Source organism: Orcinus orca, chromosome 10 (assembly GCF_937001465.1).
Source record: "Orcinus orca chromosome 10, mOrcOrc1.1, whole genome shotgun sequence".
NCBI classification, from domain to species: domain Eukaryota; kingdom Metazoa; phylum Chordata; class Mammalia; order Artiodactyla; family Delphinidae; genus Orcinus; species Orcinus orca.
In genome coordinates, this window is record NC_064568.1 from 5552224 (window position 1) to 5573057 (window position 20834).

The 20834-nt window shown below is 47.3% G+C and overlaps 1 protein-coding gene across 13 annotated transcripts in view; it reads left to right on the forward strand.

Annotated features, from left to right (window-relative positions):
• The window catches only part of VGLL4 (vestigial like family member 4), a 270472-nt gene that overhangs the window by 105070 nt on the left and 144568 nt on the right, over window positions 1-20834 (forward strand). Inside the window, exon 1 of one of the 13 annotated variants that reach the window (XM_033437379.2) lies at window positions 6989-7233. The exons of 8 other annotated variants lie outside the window; for them this stretch is intronic. The gene's annotated coding sequence lies outside the window, so the exon portion shown is untranslated. Of the gene's footprint in view, window positions 1-6988; window positions 7234-7313; window positions 7625-10581; window positions 10601-11035; window positions 11195-12023; window positions 12287-20834 lie in introns of those variants that run through there. 4 more of the 13 variants (XM_033437380.2, XM_033437381.2, XM_033437378.2 and 1 more) reach the window with 4 other exon arrangements.

Genomic DNA, 20834 nt, shown 5'->3' on the forward strand with positions numbered 1-20834 from the left:
TGCAGCAAACCTACTGCAGGAGGAGAGATTGTGTGTCTTATACTTCGCAGTAGGAAACTGTGACCCTTTCTCATTTTGGTCGCAAATCCTCCACTTCGAAGGTGTTTCATTTGGGGAACTGCACAGGAAGTCCTTGATTGTGTGTTACTTTTTTTGCAAAGATTTCTGCACCCGGAAATAGTGTTTTTCTCCCTCCTTCTCCAGTTACATGAAGGTGTTGGGGGGAAAAAAAACCTGTTTTGGCTACTGCATGACCTGCCCCCTGCCCATCTCTCTGACCTCATCGCTACCAGTCTTCCCCTCCCACCCCTCTCCAGCTACCCTGGCCTCCTGGCTGGTTTCAAAACACGCCAGGCCCTCTTCTGCCTCTGGGTCTTTGCACCTGCTTGGTCCTTGCTTTGGCACATCCTCCCCCCTTAGAGATACACGATTTGCTCCCTCAACTGCCTTCCAGTTTCTGCTCATGTATTTCTTACTACAGAAGTCCTCCTGCTTCTAGTATTTTCTTACTCACCCTGCCCTGTTTCTCTTCAGTGTACCTGACGCCCTATACTTACTCCTTTATTTCTTTATTATCTATCTTCTCCTACTAGAATAAATCTTCATGAGGCAGAGACTACGTCTTCTTCCTTGCTAATCACTAGTGGTCAGCACATAATAGACACTCAATAAAGTGTTAGATGAGTGAATGCATGTAATAGTAAAAGCTATCATTTCATGCATAGTGGAATGATAAACATTATCTCTAAGGAGGAGTGAATTTATGCTGATGTAGTTAGTGCATTGAGGATCAAGGGCAATGGGGGACCTGTACCGGGATCAGAAGCCACCGGGAAAAGGGAAAATGCAATATTTAAATCTTCACTCTTGACACCTCCTTTGCAGTCCTGGCTCATATACCCAACTGCCTTTCCAACAGTCCCTTTTGGATATCTCAGAGGCAGCTCACATTACATACGTCCAAAGTGGGAGTCTTAATTCCTCCTGCTCCCAGTATAAATCTCCTCCTTCCCAAAGTTCCCATTTCACTTAAAGCCCACCTTTCACCTTGCTCATGCCAAAAGCCAAGGAGTCATCTTGGGTACCTTGCTTTCCTCCAACCCCTACGTGCAGTCCACCAAAAAGTCTGCCAACTCTGCCATGACAGAAATGGCCAGCTGGATGCAAATCTGTGTCCCCTTTCCACAGCGCAGGACCATTGATGGGAAGTAGTTGCCTAAACAGGGACTACATTTCCTAGCTCCTGTCATTTGGGTGAGGTCACATGACTAGCTCTCATCAAGAGATGTAAGTGGAATGATCTGTGCCACAGCAGGCCCACGTGTCCTTCTGCATCTGTCCGCTGGATGAAGAGGATCCTCAAAGGATTCTGGGGCCCCAGGGGTTGGCAGAGTCACAAGATGAGGATCCTGGGTCCCCGAGTCACCACTTGGAGGAGAGCCACTTGCTCTTCTAGAACTGCTCACTGTTTGGACTTTACGTCAAAAACCACTAAGTTTTGGGGGTCATTTGTTTCAGTAGCTGATGTTACCTTACCTAGTACATCTATCTCCAAACTATACCTCAGATCTGTCCACTTGTCTTCGTTAGTCTCTTATGTTATTTGGAACCTCCATCCTCTCTCATCAGAAAGATTGCAGAAGTCTCCTGACTTATCTCCTTCCTCTATCCCTGCCGGCTATAGACTGAATGCTTACGCCCTCTCCCCCAGTTCATATGTGGAGACCTACTCCCCAGTGTGATGGCATTTGGAGGTGGGGCCTTTAGGAGGTGATCAGGTCATGAGAGCAGAGCCTTCATTAATGGGATTAGTGCTCTTATACGAGACTCCAGATAGCTCCCCTGCCCCTTCTGCCATGTGAGGGTACAGCAAAAAGATGCCCATCTAAGAACAAAGAAGCCAGGCCTCGCCAGACACCAAATATGCCAGTGCCTTGACCTTGGACTTGCCAGGCTTCAGAACTGTGAGAAATAAACGTTTGTCATTTAAGCCACCCACTCTATGGTATTTGTGTTATAGCAGCCCGGAAGGAGTAAGACCACCCCCCCACCCCCGATAGTCTATTCTCTACGCAGCCATCAGAGAGACTTTTAAGAATCCAGGGCTTCTTTGGTGGCGCAGTGGTTGGGAGTCCGCCTGCCGATGCAGGGGACATGGATTCGTGCCCCGGTCCGGGAGGATCCCACATGCCGCGGAGCGGCTGGGCCCGTGAGCCATGGCCGCTGAGCCTGCGCGTCCGGGGCCTGTGCTCCGCAGCGGGAAGAGGGCACAACAGTGAGAGGCCCGCGTACCGCAAAAAAAAAAAAAAAGAAAAGAATCCAAATCGTGTCCCCCCCTCAAATAGCTTCCCTTTGCCTGTATAATAAAGTCTGAACTCCCTCCCATAGCCAGCCCACTGCCCCAGCTTTATCTCAATCCTCTCTTCTCCCCCGTTTATTATGGTCCAGCCACCCTGGCCTTCACTCAGTTCTTCAAGCACAGCAGACTTGCTCCTGCCCCAGAGCCTTTGCACTTGCTGTCCCTTCTGCTTGGAAGTCTTTCCCCCAGATCGTGGTATGACTGGTTCCTTGTCATCATTCAGGTCTCAGCTCAAACATTACCTCCTCATAGGAGTCCTCCCTGATCACACTGTCAGATTGATGCCACTCTGCTGCCTCAACGGGTCATTCTCTATTTCATTCCCCGTTTTATTTTCTTCATTGATCTTATCACTATTTTAAATGATCTCTTTTAAGTTAACTTACGTGACTTAAACCATGTTTCCTGGCGAATCATGTCTCTCCTACCGCCTCCCCAGCGTCCCTCCATTAGAGCATTAGCTCCACGGGAGCAGGACCTTGTCTGAGTTATTGGCAGTTGAATCTTCAATGTCTAGAACAGTAAGACAGAAGGTGCTCTAGATCGAAGGAAGAAAGGGAGGGAAGGGGGGAAAAAGCGTGGCGGGGGCGGGGGATGGAAGGGAGAGAGGAAGAATTGCCCTAATCAGATCAAGGACCCTCACAGCACAACCCCAGGATCCACACAGAGTTGCTGGAGAGGTGGAGTGAGCTGGGGAGAGGCAGATGGAAGGCAGGCTGGGCAGCCCTTCTGAAGCAGCCTCCCAGGTACAGAAATGACATCACCTACCACCCCAGGCCATCAGCTTCCTATTCTTTGGGAAGCTCTCTCCCCCTATGGAAAGAAAAACAAAAAACAAAAAACATACCTTTGCCCTTCTTTTTTCTCTCTGTACAGAAACCTTATCTATTTTGGACCCAAACCCACTTTCCATGCTTCCAGTAAGCACTGGAAAGGTTATCATGCCTCCTTGTCTGTGTGATTCAGAAGGATATGAAGCTGTAACTGTAGTATAAAGAAGACGTGGTTTGTCCAAGGTAACTAGTTATTTACCAATATGTCTCAAATTCTTCAAAAAGCTTTGTACATTGTGGTGTCTTAAATACTAACACAGTCTGCTTACTGGGTATTCCAGGGCGGCATGCAGTGGGGTCACATTGGACTTTGAAATGGGACCCACTTTTATTGATTATGTGACTGTTCCAATGTATACAAACACTTTTTTAAAAAAATACAAGCTAATACAAATTCATCAGTCTAAGCAAGGTTGACCTGGATTTTAAAGCTGTCCTAAGTAATCAACTGTAGGGTCAATCAGACGAATGATGAAGTGGAAGAAAAAAAAGCCATGAAAGAATTTTAATACTTTATAAGTACTTACTAATTTTAAAAACGCTGCCTTTTTTTTTTTTTTTTCACTTAGGGCTTTTTCTTTTCCTTTTTTCTTTTTTTTCCAGTTTTACTGAGATGTAATTGACATACAGCACTGAATAAGTTTCAGGTGTACAGCAGAATGACTTGACTTACCTATATCGTGAAACAATCACCACAAGTTTAGTTAACATCCATCATCTCAAATCGATTTTTAAAAAGGAAAAAAAATGTGTTTTTCTGACTCAGGATGAGAAGTCTTAGGATTTACTCTCCTGACAGCTTTCACATACACCATACAGCAGTGTTAATTATATGGCTCATGCTGTGTGGGTTACAGCTCTAGTACTCATGTACCTTATAACTGGAAGTCTGTACCTTTTGACCACCTTCACCCCATTCCCCCTCCCCCCGCCACCTCTGGTAACCACACATCTGATCTCTTTTTTATGAGTTTGGTTTCTTTCTTTCCTTTTCTTTTTTTTTAAGATTCCACATATAAGGGAGATCATACAATATTTGTCTTTCTCTCTCTGTATCTGTCTGTCAGTATTTGTCTCATAAGCACCTTTCTAAGTGGGAATCATCCCTGTTGTATAGGTGAGAAAATGAAAGTTTGAGCAGGGTCCACGTTTGTGCCTGGTGTCATGCAGCTAGAAAATGGTAGAACGAAGGTTTGAACCCTGGTCTGTCTGACGCTGAAGTCTCAGCCATTCTCATGTGCCAAGGGCTTCTCCATCCTTTGACAAACAATGTCAGAAATGATGTTAAGACCCTACTAAATTCCAATTCCACATGGTAGCCCACAGGGAATGGGAAACCAGGAGGAGATACTTCCCTTCAGAATTGAAGTGTCGGTCTAGGAGTGTAGATTCAGTGATTTATTTAGGGGTTATCAAAGGGGTCTTTTCTGGGTGAACTGAGTGATACTGTTGAAAGATTATTGAATGAGGAGTCAGGCCAGGTGGTTTGAATCCTGGTTTGGCACTGCTCACGTAGTTGCACTAAGGTAAATGTTCTACCTGCTCTGAGCCCCCATGTCCTCATCCGCTGAATGGGGTCATCAGTGCTCTCTCACAGGATCACGCTGCATTAAATGAGCGTGCTCAGCACAGCACAGTGCCTTGCATGTGGTTGGCACCCAGTACGCTGATCTCCTTCCTTCCCTGTTTACTTTCTTCTTGCCTGTGTACAGCACATGCTTGTAAGAGTTAATGCCAAAGAAGCAATTGGAGCCAAGAGAGACGTGGCAATCTCGGTTTGAAGAATTTCTCTCTGAGATGATGTCCTCTGAGCGCGTCCATCCTCAGAAGAAAAACCCATGCTTATTTTTGGTGGAGTTCCCCAGCTCAAACCATTCTCCATCTGAGAGGTAGGTAGTTAACTGTGGCCAAACTCTAGCCGGCCTTGAATCCAGCATCTGCAACATTCTTTTCTACGGAACATGGCTCTTCTTATCTCCCGCCCCAGCCCACCGAAGTCTGTGTCTAAGAAAGACAACAAGAATAGATTGCCAGGCGCAATCATCCTTACAGTATTCGAAGGAAAATTTCTTGTGTGAGGACAAAGCCAATCTCTGGACCAGTGTTAAATATCACTTAGAGATCCGAGGTCTGAGCAATTGATCTGGCCATAAATCTGGTCTTGCTTAAGGGGACTCATTCAGATCCATGCTGTGAAAAGAGCTGACATTCAGAAAAAAGCTCACCACTGACTCCTTGACAGGTTTCAGATGGTGCGTTCCCTTGGAACACAGCCTTGGAGCAAAGGCTCTCCGTGGAATTCGGCGTGGGGCTCGAGGCTCAGGTTACTACCGCTCCAGCGGCCCCACCATGGGATTCCATCCAGGTGTGTGGGGGGTAAAATCCCTGCTGGGTCATGGTGGAGATGAGGCTCACTTCTGCGCTCTGAGACGGAAAAGAAGAAAGGGGATTGAGTGCTTATTGCCTGTCTGGCACTGTTAGAGGCCTTCATATACATCTGCCTAGAAATTTTGCAAATGTTTTAACCATTCACAGGCCTGTTATTTACCACGTTGTGATCCTGTGACCATATCTCTGAAATCTGGGCACTAGAGGACTTGGCAAGCAGCTCTGGGTTTGAATTATGACTGCCCACCCAGGACTGATAGCTCAATGAGGGCAATGTGTTCACTGCTGTAGCCAGCCTCCTTGCACACAGGAGGGCCTCCATACTTACTTGTTAAGTTGAATTACCCTGGGCCTGCTTACTTAGCCTCTCTAAAGCTTCTGTTTCCTCAACAATAAAAGTAGGAAAAATAAAACTTAGATTATAGGATTTTTAAATTATGCTTTAAATTGTGAGGTTGTTGTAGATGCATATGCGATTGTCAGAAATAATACAGAGAGATCCCATATACCTTTTACCCCACCAGTAACATCTTGCAAAACGATAGCACTATATCACGGCCAGGATGTTGACATTGATCAATCCATTGATCTTATAGGATTTGCCTTCTAGGACTTTTATGTGGATTAATTGCAATTATGCAGGCATAATGTTTAGCAAAGTGCATGAGTACTGTAAACATTTAACAAAGGCAGCTAATATCCTTCTAGGAGACAATACGATGTAGACCAGTCCTGCTGAAAACATAATGCGAATATGAATCATCTGGGGGGCTTGTTGAAGTGCAGATTCTAATTCAGTAGGCCTGAGGGGGCCTGAGAGTGTGCATTACTAGCAAGTTCCCAGGGGGTGTCTGCTGTGGCTGACAGGCTAAACACATGGACTCCAGAATCAGACTGCCAGGGTTCAATTCTAGTTGTGCCCTTATTATCTTTAAGACCTCGACAGGTTATTTAACCTTTCAATGCTTCAGTTTCTTTATTTGCTTCATAGGGGTATTTACAGTCCCTATCTCACAGGGCTCTTGTGAGGCTTAATTATCTTAAAGCACTTAGTGCCTGGGCCGTAGTAAGTGCTCATTAAGTGTTAGGTATCGTTATTTTAGATTATTTCTTATTCTGTACTCTCTCACTAAAATAAGACCATTTGGGTTTTCCCACTAGTTACTTTGGCCCCCAGAAAAGTAGAAATTCACCTGTTCTCTATGAGAAAAGAGAAAAGTTATTGCTAGAAGGTATTTGTAGAGCTCTTCTAGATCAAAAATGGCAAACATCTGATTCAGCAGTTCCTATTCCCCACCCACAGCAGACATTACTAATCAATCTTGACATTCTTTTTTCATTGAACCTCAACAATAGCTTCAGAGGCCTTCTTAAGGGAGCTTAAGCACAGCTGGTGCTCAAGATGAAACCTGTGTGCCGAAAGTGATCTGGTCTAAGCTCCTCCCAGAAGTGGAGGCTTAGCCCCAGGGCTGCAAGCTGACTTCCAAGGCTCACACTATCACCCAGAGACTGAGTGTGAACTAGAACCTACATCTGTGCTCTCTGCGGAACGACTTGGAGTGAAGAAATCAAGAAAGGAAGACCAGGAGAGATTCACAAGAGCACGTTAGAAGCAAAGGGATACGGGTAGAGAAAGACTTTCTTCATAGACAGGTTAGTGCATCCAGAAGAACAATAAGAGTCCCTGTGCACTGCGACCATTTCAGATTGGCAGCCATCGGCGTTTCCCTTATGACCCCTATGGCGTGTGACATGGGAAGACGCCCTGAAAAGTGAACTACTTATCGGGAATGTGGTGTGGAAAAGAAAACTGTCTTTACAGTACTAACAGGGAGGCCTTAAAAACTTGAAAGGAGCAAATGGAAAGGCAAAGACCTTATTCCCACTGAACTGAACTCCTGAGGGCTTTTCCATGTGTGAGTTATTATCTGCCTTGATGGGGCAGCTGTGCGCTCCACCCTGTAATTCTGCCTCTCCCCGCTCTCAGTTTTCATCACTGGACCGCGCTTGACTTTACAGGCCATCGTGGACCCAGGACTTCAAGGTAAATCAGATTGTGGCCATTTTTGTGGATTGGTAGAAAGACAAGAATCAGATCTTCTCTCTGAGCAGTTTGAATGATGAAGGTATGAAAGGAGTCAGTTACTGGTGGGGGCAAAAGCCAAAAGGGGGAGTAGGGGCAGTAATAAGGGAGCCAAAGTGAAGAGGAGGCTCCTTGGTAGATAAATGAGGAAGAATTAAACTGCGAGGAGGCACAGAGAAACGGAGAGGGAGTCTGGGTAACGACTCTGTGGCCCGTGGGGGAGGCAGAACCGTGGTTCCCAGAGCCGCCTTTTCGTGAACTTTCTTCCCCTTTTAATTAATATGGAAAATTTCAAATCTATGCAAGATTCGACAGAACAGGGACTTCCCTGGCGGTCCAGGCTTCCACTGCAGGGGGCATGGGTTCCATCCCCGGTGGGTCGGTCAGGGAACCAGGATCCCGCATGCTGCCGGGCTTAAAAAAAAAGAAAAGAGTAGACGGAATAGTGTAACCCCCGGCCCCCATACCCATCCCTCCGCTTCAACCGTGATCGACTCAGGGTCCATCTTGTTTCTTCTCTATCTCCATTCACTCACCTTCTTGATTATTTTTATTTATTTTAAATAAACTTCTGATGCACTTATAAAATCCTTGCTTTGAAACACATTCTTATCAGTGGTCCATGCACAGCCTTCCTTATTATTATCATTTTAGTTACTTACTTAAAGTAGTTTTTTTGTTTGTTTGTTTTTCAATTTAGAAGTTTGCCCAATTTTTTTTTTACCTCCTTAAATATATTTTTTATTATGGTAAAATATACATAGCATAAAATTTACTATTTTAACCATTTTAAGTGTGTAGTTCAGTGGCATTCACATTGCTGTGCAACTATCACTTAAGTAGTTAATTTTATTTATTATTATTATTATTATTTTTTTGTGGTACGCGGGCCTCTCACTGTTGTGGCCTCTCCCGTTGCGGAGCACACCCTCCGGACGTGCAGGCCCAGAGGCCATGGCTCACGGGCCCAGCTGCCCTGCGGCATGTGGGATCTTTCCGGACTGGGGCACGAACCCATAGTCCCCTGCATCGGCAGGCGGACTCTCAACCACTGCGCCACCAGGGAAGCCCTAAGTAGTTAATTTTAATAGTGAACCCGTGAACCCATCAACCGAAAACTAAGACTTTGACAATGACCTACATCTAACCAATGGTTCCCTGCCACCCACCCCGTGCAGTTCCCCTCCCCAGGTAACCATCATTCTGAATTCTCTCATCATCCTTCCCTTACTTCTTTTTTACATAGTTTTATTGCAGGTGCATGTACTGCCACAATTATTTTTCATGGTAGTTGTAACATTACAAAGAGGATATTATGCTGCGCGTAATCTTTGGGGACTTGCTCTTTTCACTCACTATTGTCAAGATTCCCCTCTATTGCTGCAGGCCTCTGTGGAAGTCGCTCGTTTAGGCTGCTGTTTACATTCCCTTGTGCGGACGGTCCGTGTCTGACACATTCCACCTCCAGCGCACTTCTGTCTTGACAGCATACCTTCCTTTTCTTACGGTAGCTTGAGCGTGTCTCTCATCTGCTTGATCAAGACATTCAGACTGAAACCACCCTGGTTAGATGTGGCCAGGGAGAAGTCACACTAATGCTGATGTAAGGGAAGCAGCGAGATTAATCCTTGGAAGGGTTGAAGACTGGTCACATCCATGAGGAAAGGCCCTCTGTCCCCATGATTTATCTGCAGAGTAAGGCTCACTCTAAGCAGTGATGGAAATTAAAGAGGCAGCTTTAGGACCTCCACCTTGACGCAAAATGGAAATCATTTTGCAGTACACAAACGGCAGAGCTGTCATACAGATCAAATGAGATAATGATATGTGGGGACACTTTGTAAACCCCAGAGCCGTTTTATAAATGTGCAGTTGCATGGTGACTGTTATCATTACTCATTTGCATTATCTAGACAAATCATTTTCCTATCCCTCCATGATTACGGTGGCTGTCTGTTTATATGGTGCCCCAGCAAGACTGGGTTTAAGGGAGGTAGAGAGAAGGGGAGAGATGTGGATGTTCACCAGATATTCTGTCTGGTCTTTAGTCCCTGCAACAGCTCTTTAAATTAAGAATTGTCTCTGTTTTACAGATGAGAAAACTGGGCTTGATAACATGCCCAAAGTTATAACTTTGGGCATGTTATAACTTCATAACTGACAGAGGTGGGGTTTGATTCAAATTCAGGTTTGTTCAAATCCAAAGCCCCTCCTCCGTTGTCACACTTCCCGAAATCTGCCCCAGCAGTCCGCACCCTTTCCTCATTCCGCGTCCTAATGTGGCAGGATGAAAACCTCCTCTTTAGGATCTTTCTCAGGAATTTTTTCCCCTGGTCTGAGACTATTGATGAACTAAAATGGAGTCTAAGTAAAAATGACTTTGGGAAGACTGGGAACCTTCCCGAGCTTTAACCTGTGCACTTTAATCTGGGAACCAGGGGAACAGGCGTGGTTATGCTTGGGTCAACTTGTCACCTGGGTCATCCTATCTCCATTGGCCCTGTGTGGACAGCAGGAGAGTGTATTTCACAGGGGGCCGCAAGACCGTGGCTCGGGTTCAGGCAATGCCTCGCCGCGGTTTAGGTAAAGCTAATCTCACTATAAAGTGGAACTATCTATACCTGTCCTGCTCCCCATCCCGGGGCTAAGATCCAATGAGATAACAGGCTGTGACCCCATATAATTGGATGAGGTAATACATGGGAAAACAGTTTGAAAACTGCAAAGCATTTCCCCCCAGCATTAATGTAAGCCGGTATTTGTTTTCGTTATCATTCCATCTCAGCAGAGCCGTCTCCCAGGGAAAGCCCTATAGCAGGAACCCCTAATGATGACTGAGGTCTGAGAACAGCCAGAAGGCAAGCAACATGAAGCCATTTCAAGCAAACTAGAGGAAGTCCAGTCCCTGACTATTTATTTTATGAAGTTAGCGGCTGGGTACGTTAAGCAAATGTTTTCTTAATTGTGGCAGTATGGGAAAACAATGGGGCAAGGGCTGCCGGGGACCGGGGAGGATCAGGCCCCCACCCCTCCTACCCACACCCCGAAATCTCCAGAGAATGACGGCAAAAAAATAAAGACAGGGCTTTTCTTTTCGTGGTCACATGTGTACGCTGCTGCTGTAATAAGAACCTGCACCGATTAGAAATGTTTCGCCCCCTCCTCTCCGCCCCTTCCCGGGCACGTTCCGGAGCAGACCGGGCTGTGGACTCCGGGAGTGTGCCAGACACAGCAAACACCGGTGTGTGAGCGCCTGGAGGGGGCTCTTTCCACCCCGAACTCTCTCCCTTCCTCCTCGGTTCCCTCCCTTCCACACTGACTTCATTTACTAGGACTTCCTCCTCCGGGCGAGGGAGGGGGGAGGAAAGACGCTGCCGTGCGCCCGTGGGGTGTGTGTGGAGTGCGGGGTGTAAGATGCTGTAATGAGAGGCAGCTGAGCGGCGTCTGAGAGCCGGGAGCTGCAGCAGCCGTTCTGATCGCGGTGGCACCTGAGCGCTCACCTCCCCAAGCTAGTGCGACCTGTCCCTTCAGGTGCGTGTGTGGTCGCCGGCCTGTCGGGCAGAGCGGCTGGGGGTGTGCGGGTCACGAGCGGGCGAACCAGTGCCCCAGGTCGGCGGCCCGTGGAGCTTGGAGCCCGGGAAACGGGAAGCGCCGGCGTGCGCGGCGCTCCAGCGGCTGAGCTGGCGTGGACGCCGACCCCCGGGCGCCTTCCCTGGGCAGCTTAGCGAGCCGCTCTGCGTGATAGGCGGGGACGCGTGCGGGTCTGGAGCCGAGGGCTGCGGAGGTGCCGCAGGTCCGGCGCGAATGCGCGGGCACTTGGCCGGCTGCGTGGCGGTTAAGGGGCAGGGAGATTAAGGGACAGTGGGTAATGGATCGGGTCGACTGTGGTCGTCGTGGTCATGTGTGCTGTGTCCACCGGATGCGAGAGCCTACTGTGTGCGTGCGGGGGAGGGGGGAGGCGTGCTGGCCCGGAGCGGCGAGCCTCTGGGCGCGCACTAGAGGTTCGTTTATGTTCGTGCGTGTGCACCAAAGCTGTGTTCCCGCTGCCTGGGCCTCTGGGGTTCGGTCCGGTGTGTGTCAGAGGCCGGTGCACACCGCGTGCGCTGGGTCCACGCGCTCCCCGGGGTCGATCGCAGCCCGGGCCCCATGCGGACGTTGGCCGCCCGAGCACGTCTACATCCGTTGGGTAGGTGCGAGCTGCCGTCAGGCGTGGAGCGGGTGGGGGAGGGGAAATGAGCCTCCCCCGGGCGCGCGAGGCCCTGCCCCCGCCTCCCCGCCGTCTCACCTGGGCCCGGCCCCCACCTGCTGGGCTGGAGGGGCGGGCCCGGGGGCGTGGCCCGGCGGAGCCCGGCAGAGCCCGGGAGAGGGCGGGCGGCGCCTCATTCCAGGGATTCCTCGCGCTCCCGCGCTCGCGTCCGCCGCGAAGCCGGCTCGGCGCGCGCCGCCCGTGTGTGCGTGTGGGTGTGCGGAGCGGCTGGGGTCGGTGCGGGAGCGCGGGCGCGAGGGCGCCTGCGCGTCGGCGCGCCCCCGGAGTGCGCCCGGTCCCGCGCGCCCCGTGGTCCCGCCCCTGCCCCCAGCGGGGCCCGGCCGGCCCGAGGCGGGCGATCCCAGAGCCGCCCGGCGGTGAGTGCGGGAGAAGGGGGCAGGGCGAGGGCTGGCTTGTGGGGAGCTCAGGGGTGGACTGGTTCGGAGCGGGACGCGGGCGTCCTCCTGGAAGGACGGATGAGGCGGCTTGTTCTTGCGGGGCAACTTGAGGCTCCTGGTGGGAACCGAAGCGCCAGGACACCCGGAGGGAGAGGTCTAGCGTCTGGAGTGGAAGCTGTTCTGGGAGTCGGCGGCGAGGGGCCGGCCGGGGGGTGCCCGCGCCCTGTAGCCCCTTGGTCTTGGCCAGCGGCAAAGGAGGGCTGTGGTGCGGGACCGCGGGACATGGCTGAGGATGGGCAGCTGGGATCGGCTCTTTCCTCTCTGTATACTTCCTGCCCCCTTTCCAAAACAAAACGGCACACTCTTCCTGCAGTGAGTGAGTGCAGGCCTCGCCGCAAAGCAAAGGTCTTTTCCTTTTTTGTTTTGCTTCAAGTGTCCTTTTATTCATCTCCCTAGACCTTTAAATCTCTTAGGTTAGGATGACAGCACTGTTGGGGCCGCTGGTCTTTAAGCGCTTTAGTTGGCATGTGTTCGTCTGTTCAAGCCAGCTGACTTAAAAAAATCGGTTTCACTTTGATCATTGGTGCTGTGTGTTTGCTAGTCTTTATTTCCTTCTCTGCGGTTAATAAGAACCAGCAGCCTGGGGGGCGGGTTGGAGGCGGCTCTTCTAGTTTTTACCAGCGGCTGGTTGCCCCCTCTATTTGGAAGGTACTGTCTCCTGTAGAGTTTGAGTATCTTTTTTTACAAACCCAAGCCTATCTTGACGAAAATGAAGGCTCTCATTTGTTTCCTCTGAACTTTCGAAGACAAAGGCAACAAATGTTAATTCCTATTAGTATTTGGAGGTCAGTTTTGCGTTCCATTTTAGCATACCAAACTTTTAACTCTTTGCAGTAGCCTCCCAGTCCACAGACTTGCAGTGTTCATTGTTTCCTGCTTGCAGCTGATTAAGTCTGCGCATGAGCGTGAGGGGAGTAGTGTGGGTCGTTTAAATAGCGCTTAGGGGTCAGCGCCTCAAGGCTGTACTGGGGGCGCGATCTTGGAACAAGTTTTTTATCATCTGTCTCTAAATCTCAGTGCTCTCATTTAAATAATGGGTTTAGGAATACTCAGAAGTTTGTTGTCTTGTACTCAACACAGTTGTGTGTGTGTGTGTGTGTGTGTGTGTGTGTGTGTGTTTGTTTGTTTTCTGTGTGTTTCCTGATGTATCTGCCTGAAAAGTCATCTCCGTGCTGGTAGAAATGAGGTAAACCCCTCAATTTGTTGTTTGACTTTGGCAACATTTTAATCCCAGGCTAATTTCCTCCCCACCACGGTTTTTTCACACTTCTGGGCAGCCTGCCTTTGCTTTCCATTTGGAAGGGAATGCAAACTAAATTTTATGTTGACCAAAACACAATACAATTAAGACGATAATTCTGCTATAAATAACCATGAACTACATTCCAAAACTGTGAATGTTGTAGTAAAAACAGCTCTGACTTATTTCTGGAGACTTGAGTTCAAGTCCTATCCCTGTCACCTACTAAGTTTGTGACCAGAAAAAGTTACTTCTAGTTAACATTTGTGCTTTATTTTCCTCTGTAAGAGGGTGATAAAATCTGTTCTGATACATCACAGAGTTAATTACAGGGAATAGTGTGCTTTGAAAAGTATTTTGTGTCATGTTATTTATAAAAGTCTTTGAAGACTTGAAAGAGCTTCATAAAACACAGTTGTCACCACTTCTCCCACCCGATTTAGAACTATGACTTTACCTTAAGGTTTCAACACTTCTTACAAAACGACAATTATGAAATGAAAACTTTCCCTTTCAAATGGTTTATTTGACAAGAGTTCTGCCGTGTGAAATTCCTTTTAACTCCTTAGGGAGTCAGCCTTGTCATCAACCTCTGGTGGTTGCCCAAACAAATCCAAAGGAAGATTTTACTTTGTGTTTCTTCCAGGTATCTCTCCTGGATAGTTTTGTTGTGCAACTTTTAGTTTGCCTTAATAAAATAATAAGTCATATAGCCATAATAAAAGTTGCTTTGCAACTTTGAGTATGACTTAATAAAAGAATGAGTTGTCATAAGTTTAGGAGGTAAGAGTCAAATACATTGGGAAAATTCTAATATAACTAAAATGATGACACTATGTGGCAATTTTAACATATCAAGTCTCTTCATTGCTTGTGTTAGACAAGCTGTCGCAGTTACGGGAACCTGGTGAAAGAGAGGTTTTTTTTTTTTTTTTTTTTTGGTTAAGAAGTTTCTGCAGGGTATGTTGATTGAGGCTTGTTTTTGATTCTTTTAGGGAGCCTCTCTGAAGTTAATCAAGTCTATATGTGGGAGCTTAAGAGAAGAGAAAGGGGATAATATCAATCAGTCTATTGATAATATCAATAGTCATTTAGGATCTGTCCACATTAAAACAACAAACAAAAAACCCGACAAGTTAGAAATCAGACTGCCAAATCTTGATAGTATAAACTGCCAAGGTAAGGAAGGAAGGAGTGTATGCATGAAGTGCTGAAATCAGAAAAATTCTTTCTACCTGGGCTACACCGTAGTAGCTCTTTTACAAAAGAAGAAACCCTTGTAGAATGTGCTTTCAGTATCTCAGGCCTCAGGTCTTATAACCAGATTCGTCAATCCTCACTGTTCGTGGATTCCTGTATTTGTGAATTTGTCTCCTCACTAAAGTTTATTTGTATCCCCAAATCAGTACTTGGGGCAGTTTCTTCCGGGGCACAGTGGTTCAGTACTCACTAATTCAGAGGTCTCAGAGGCTTTATAGAACATAATGACTGCGAATGATAAGAATTTACCGTATTTGATGATGCCGATAATGAAAGAGCTTCCTAGTGATGCAACGTGTCATGGGTTAGAAGACTTTTCTAGGCTACTAATAGGCTGGGAGTTGAGATTTTGGTACAGTGGGGAGCTCGACCTGGGTATTATGGGAAGTTGGCCAACTTAGGCTGTGATGCAGGTCCATGTCTGTCATTCTTGGGTGTAACAGGTCCCCAGGAGGACCTGGCACCTCAGTACTTCTGAATAGGAGATTCTAAGTATCCAGATAAAATAAATGGCAAGAACAAGCGTATCCAGAGTGAACTAGAAATGCCAAAGAGTTTCTTTTATTTCCTATGAGGTGCTGTAGAAGGCCGAGGTATTGAAAATGAAGAGACAGGTTCCCAATAGCCTAAATATGAGAAAGAAAAGGATAGTTCATTGTTTATTTGACAACCGTGTTGAAAAATCGTGGCAATCGGTAGTCTGCTCAAAAAGTCCAGATGTGAATTTTATTTCTCCTCTTTGGACAGAGTGGTGGGGTCATTGTGGGCCCGCATACAGGCACTTTCCAGGGGGCACTTTAGGGAGACGGATGAACTTCAGCCAGCAGTAAGAATTTTATACCAGCGTTGGGCAGCCTCACATAAAGGACATGAAATACGCTATAACCTGAGTTTGGTTTTGCAGCTTTAAGTCCATACAGGTGACCCTGACAGGCACACGATTGCTTTCGTACTGTCCATGTGTTTGCACAGCTGACACTGATGCCGAACTGTGTTATGGTAATTAAGGATTTTACTTACTGTGTGGTAGCACCGTTGGGCAGCTTCTGTTGCCCGGGTCATCAGGATGACTAAATATCACATCCCTACAGTCCCCACCTCGGGGAGGGGGGTACCTAGGAGGCCCATGGAGCCTTGGGCCATTTTAGCATCAGAAAACGTAAGGTGGCTGAGTTGAGCATTTGTGTAAGGATTGCCATCCAGATTGGTACCCGTTTTTCAGCCCAGCTGACTCTGTGTTGATGTGATGGGAGGTGGAGATGAGCAGGAGACAGAGCTAAGTTGATGGCAGACACCTGAGGTTACCTTGTTCCTGATACCTGATGTGTCCCGGTGGGGGGGGGGAGGGCGGGGAGATGGATGGCTGCCTAGCCTATAGACCTGCCCTATTGAGGTTTCATGGGAGGGGGAAGGGCGTTAAACCCTTACGGAAAGGGTACACACCCTGTACTAACTTAGTGAATTCTTTAGTTTTCTAGGACAGGGCTGGGAGGGTGGGGGAGGAATTGACAACAGAGCTGGCTCTCATCCTGGGACTTAGGCTTGAGGTTGACAAGCACCTGAAAGAAGCCTAACAAGGGGTTTTACACAGATATATATATATATATATATTTTAATTAATTAATTTACTTTTTGGCTGTGTTGGGTCTTTGTTTCTGTGCGAGGGCTTTCTCTAGTTGCAGTGAGTGGGGGCCACTCTTCATCGCGGTGCGCGGACCTCTCACTGTCGCGGCCTCTCTTGTTGTGGAGAACAGGCTCCGGACGCGCAGGCTCAGTAGTTGTGGCTCACGGGCCCAGTTGCTCCGCAGCATGTGGGATCTTCCCAGACCAGGGCTTGAACCCGTGTCCCCTGCATTGGCAGGTAGATTCTCAACCACTGTGCCACCAGGGAAGCCCCCACAGATATATTTTTAATTCTCTGGAAGTAAGCATAGAACATGTAGATGTGTTGTTCAGATTACAGACATTTGGCCTTCAAATGAATTTTCAGAAATGATTATGTGTAGAAATAAGGAATTGGATATAAGGGGAAGTCAGGCAAGTCCTTCTGACCTTGTATCTGGTAAGATGTTTCAAATTACGGCAAGACAGGTCCATAATTCATGTCTGGCACATGCATCGATAAGGAAAGCTAGACAGGCAAAGGGTCCATGCGGTTGAAGGAATATTTTGAATAAGGACTGGTTTCTGTTTAAGAGTGTGACATACAATTTCAGGTTGTGAGAAATACAAACAACGCGGTGAAAGTTTTCACATATCATTCATTGAGCCTTGAGAGTTATCCCCTGGAGTTTAATAGCAGGTTGTCTCGAACATGACTCAGTAGGAACCATCCTTCCTGAATACTGAACCTGCTCTTGGAGCTTGAAGTCCTCAGGGCTTATGTTAATTCCTGTGTGGCCGGGGCCCCAGGGATCCTGTGGCATTGCTGCCAGCGTTGTCTGTCCCAGTCTCACCAACCGACTTGGTGTGAGAATCTTCTTACCTGCCTTGGTTACTGTTCATGTGACTCTGTGCCGCTTTCTTTTCAAAGCAAGTGAAACATGCCCTGGTTTTTACGTTCCTAGGGGAGGAGGGCTTGTCTTCCTTTGCTTTCTTTAGAAATTATCAGATTATTGCTTCATATATATCTCAAGGTATAGGGGAAAGAGCACAGGACTAGAAGTCTAGCTGGAAGGTATTCTTTATTTTGGTTTTTTTTTTTTTTTTTTTTTTAGATAAGCTAAAAAATTGCTTTTCTCCAAAAGGTCTTTATGAAAAATAGTTAAAATGGCGTTGGGTGTTGAGTCAGGAGACTTGGATTCTAGAGTTAGCTTCTTCAGGAGGTCACTTACATTCTTGGCACCTCAGTTTTTCATCTGTAGAAAAATATAGTAATCCTATCTGTGAGGACCAGTAAGCCAGTGCATGTGAGTGTGTTATTAAAAGTATAGGCTGCCAGGCGGCAAGGTGGCATAATGTGAATGTATTTCTCACTTGCGTTGATTGGGCATTTTCAGTGACGTTGTATCATTTAATCCACAGTGCCAAGCTTGTGACCGTGTGGTAGGCAACGTTGTGACCATTTTCTTTAGGTGCGCGAACTTGGGCCCAGACAGGTTAAATGGGCCCCACGATTGGTGTTAGGCATTTAGAGCAAAGTCTAGAACATCATCGGCTTTCCGTGATGATGGATCGAATGAGTTCAACGTATTAAAATAGGGCTCAGACTTAGGTTTTCTGATGCTAAAGTCCCGGCTCTGCTGATTTAACAGATGGTAACGTGCGAGCAGAAAAAAGGGTTACACCAATGAGAGAGGTTTTGAGCATGAAGAACAGAGGGGTGACCTGAGAATTGTATGGATGTTAACAGAGACAGTATGTGTGTATTGCCAGGAGTTAGTGGGGCCTCAGTTGGACACGCTATGGAGAAGAAACAGCCAGGAGGTTAATTCACGTCTACCTGATGTGCCTGAAGCTATGCTTGCACGTGGCCACCAGAATCTGGTGACGATTCGGTATGAAATTTCATTTCAGTTAAGCTCATTGAGACCCACAGCTAGCCACATCGACCACAGAGTGATCCGCATTTGGTGTAAGTTGCTCAGGGCAGGGGGTTCACGTTTTCTTTTCTGAAAAGTCTCTATGTAGTGTTTGCCAGACATAGGAGATATCCAGTGAAAGCCTCTGAGTTCCTGATGGCCCCAAAGGCCACACCCCCCCGCCATAGTGAGGTACTTCATACTGTAGGCTTGTCCTACAGTTATATTTCTTAGCTGAGGCCAAGTTAGACTAGCTCAGGAAGTGGTCCTGATAGAGTGATGGGACAGGGCCAGCAGGAATTAGGGATACTGAAGAGTGTGCATCTGGGAGTTGGACGTGCCGTCAGGATCCCAGGATAGTGATATCTTCCTATTTCAGGTTTTTGGTCAAGTGACAGTGTGGCAGGGACATCAGGAGGTTTGAATGGGCCTCTCCCAGCCTCCACTGGTTTCCACCTCTGGCCAAGACTCTCACTCTTTCCTAAATTACACTGTAGTTGGGCCAGTGTTACTGGAGGAGCTGTGCAGTGAGCCAAGCTTGGTGCTGTAGTTTTCACCTTGGAACACTTCTATGACGTATCTTGAAATTCTGTTCCCTTGGAACACTTCTATGACATATCTTGAACTTCTGTTCCCTTGCCTGAAAAAACAAAACTAAACTAATACACCCCATAATTCTATTCCCAAGATAGGAGTTCGTGTCCTCTTGTTGATCCAAAAAGAAAAAAAAAACAAGACGGTCCTTTGTGGAAGCCCAGAATAATGGTGTTCAAATTTAGAGCTGAGCTTTTCATTAGCACCCAGTATCCCTAGAATGTAGTAGCTTTATCATTGATACCTATTATTCCCTAATTCTCAATCTTAAGCTATTTGGAAGGATGTATTATTGGGGGTAAGGGAGCTTCAGGAAAGGAATATGGGCTGTATGGGCTGGCAGAGAAAATACCGACCATTGCCTGGAAAAAAAAAAAACCCAAAAAGCAAAATATGTGTTCTCTTCACCATGAGTTATATTCATAATTGACAGCAACCACGAAAAAAAGACGAATGGGTAGACCAGAAACGGGTGGCAGTGCAGTAGAACCCTTACAGACGGACTTGATGTCTTTTTCCAGAAGCACATTCCTCTCCCTTTTACGGGGTTACTATGTTCCAGGTGTCAGTGTTTTAAGTGATTATGTTTTCGGTGATCACGATATTGTAAAAACTATCACGCCAGTGGGAACTCATCACTGGCTTGTACTTAGATTTATTTTCCAGATGCCGTGTAATCTTTTGCAAAAGCTCATAGATGATTTATGGTTCATAAAGGATATAAAATAAACCAGACATGTCGCTCCCCTGTTTAAAACCACTCAGACCATTCAAGGACTTTTCACTGACTAAAGAATAAGATCTCAGCTTTGTCACACCCTGCAGAGAACGCATGATCCGGCCCATGCCCACTTCCCTGCCTTGCCCCGTCCTCTCGCTGTGGTCGTGGGAGCGCCCCACGTTCACAGGGCCAGCTTGGTCTCTCCCCCACCTTCCCCTTTACAAGCCCAGTTCCCCTTATCCTTTAGGTCTCTCATCTCAGAGGAATCTTCTCTGTCTCAAGTAGTGGCCAGTGCCCTTTTTCTAGTATGTTTACCATCATTTGCAATTTATTTAATATGTTTGCCTTTGTTTTGACACATAATTATTTTAATATGTGTAAAGTGCATTCACTTCTGACACCCTATGAGGGAGGTAATATCAACATCCCCATTTTACAGATGAGGAAGCAGACACACAGACATAAAGTCGGTTCCCAGGTCACAGAGGTAGGAAGTCGCTGTGCTCATTCAAGCTCACATGGTTAGTGTCCAGAGACCCCCCTCCTAAACCACCGTGATGCTCATTCCTCTCTCAGCAGACCGTGACCCTCCATCCAATACTGTGACCGTAGTTTTCTCCCCCATGTTACTCACATGTCTCACATGTTTTACTGGGTTTCTTGGACTGTGGATATTGTACAAGATGTAAAATTCAGAAGTGTTTTTTTTTCTTTTTTACTGTTATCTTCCACCTTTATTTGCTTAGGCCTTTTGTGGCTAAGTAGTGCCTGGTCCCTGGCCCTTCTCTCCCACCTGTATCAGTGTACCCGCTCTCGTGGTCCTTATCTCACACCTGGTTCCTACAGAAGCCTCCTAGCTGATCCGCGTGACTCCTCACTTCATCCCTGCAGGTCAAACCGTCCTCCCCACACCTGCTAAACTAAAACATCCTTGACATCACCTCCCCAGCCTGCTCAGGGACTCACCACTGCCCGTTGCCTCCTCCAGTAAGTGGACGCCAGCCTGGCCAGCCTTGCGCTGTCTCCCGAATTCACCCACATCGTGCTCCCCGCTCCTCAGCAGGGGTCCTCGATCCTGCCTGGGCGGGGCTGAGTCTCCCTCCCGGGCTCTCATACCTGTGGTTGTGCCTT